Source organism: Gobio gobio (assembly GCF_949357685.1).
Source record: "Gobio gobio genome assembly, chromosome: 6".
Taxonomy (NCBI): Eukaryota; Metazoa; Chordata; class Actinopteri; order Cypriniformes; family Gobionidae; genus Gobio; species Gobio gobio.
The window spans coordinates 59920439-59921822 of NC_137102.1; the positions used below are offsets into that span (position 1 = coordinate 59920439).

Genomic DNA, 1384 nt, shown 5'->3' on the forward strand with positions numbered 1-1384 from the left:
TCAAGTGTCTTAAAGCGTTGGAGTCATTGACTCAAACCGAACTTTTTAGATTTGATCGCCACTCAGGCAAATTTCGGGGTATTTTGGATTTTTCGCAAAAAACCTACTTTTGTTTTTTCACCCGATCGGAACCAATCCAGTGCAGAAAAATTCTCTGGAGTCGGATTGTCAATAATCTATAAAAAATAAGTTTAAATTTCGATTCACGTCTGCGAAATCATAGTGGTCTCGTTAGATTCAGGACGTCATGCCGAGTCGTCTTATATACGATTTTACCATATCGGCCATTTTGGCTGTCGGCCACTTTGAATTAAGTGCTAAAATTATGCTGTATTTTATGAACACATGAACGGATTGTTACGAAACTCGGTATGGGTCATCAGCACGATGCCCTGAAGGAGCCTGAGAAGTTTCGAAACAGCGCCACCTAGTGGATTTTTTTTTCAAACGCTTATAACTTTAGGTGAGCTTGACTTATTTTCATGGGAGTAACTTTTTTTGTCTCCTGAATTCTTGCCGAGTCCAATGATACCAGACTTGCCAGGTTTCGGCATATGGTTTGTGCAGCGTTGTAGTTTAGCGCTTTAAAAACATTAGCTGATAGCTTTGAAACCGCTAGTCCGATCGAGACGAAACCACCGTCAGAAGTTCGGAAACATAGGTCGATAGCTAAAAACTGATACTCAAACATCAAAATATTGATAGTCAGGGGGAGTAAAATCCAATCAAAGTCAGGTGTCAGTCATTTTTTACGTGTTTTTTCATATAAATGTCTAGAACTCTAAAACAAAATGAGATACTTTCACTAAAATTGACACATACATGTATGGGCTCACTCTGAGGACACCTAAAAAAATGGTAGGATTGTGCCTCTTGGTGGCGCTATAATAGAACAAAACATGAAATTCCCATAGACTACAATGCATTTTTCAGCCTTTTTGCCTAAAATTATCTTAAAATGTGTTTAATTACTCATTGCTGCAGTTGATCCAGCCATTTTGCCATGTCTTGTCTTCTTTTTTGCGCTTGGCCCCGATAATGGCTGCTCGCAGCTATATTTTATTTTGATTTTACTTCAATTTATTATAGTATACATTTACAATGGTACATTTTGTAATGGAATATTAAGCAAAATCATAAAAGATGTGCTAGAGATGCTTGATTTAATCAGCAAATTCGCGTTTTCCAGTACAGAGCAGGTTTAAACAGAGCATATTTCAACACATACAATTGAGAAAAAACATTTGAGGCACATATTTTAGCTCTTGTGCATGAAAGTGTGTTTTGGCATAACGGAAAAAAAAGCACATGGGTGATGGTCTTGATATTAAAGGGTTAGTTCACCCAAAAATGAAAATTCTGTCATTAATTCCTCACCCTCATG

General features: G+C 37.3%; 1 protein-coding gene across 6 annotated transcripts in view; it reads right to left on the reverse strand.

The window, feature by feature from the left end:
* Nucleotides 1-1146: 1146 nt before the first annotated feature.
* armc6 (armadillo repeat containing 6) overlaps nucleotides 1147-1384 on the reverse strand; it is a 14193-nt gene continuing 13955 nt past the window's right edge. For 4 of the 6 annotated variants that reach the window (XR_013816738.1, XR_013816740.1, XM_079819708.1 and 1 more), the window contains one exon: nucleotides 1147-1384. This exon is cut by the window's right edge. The gene's annotated coding sequence lies outside the window, so the exon portion shown is untranslated. The other 2 variants (XR_013816737.1, XR_013816739.1) reach the window with 1 other exon arrangement.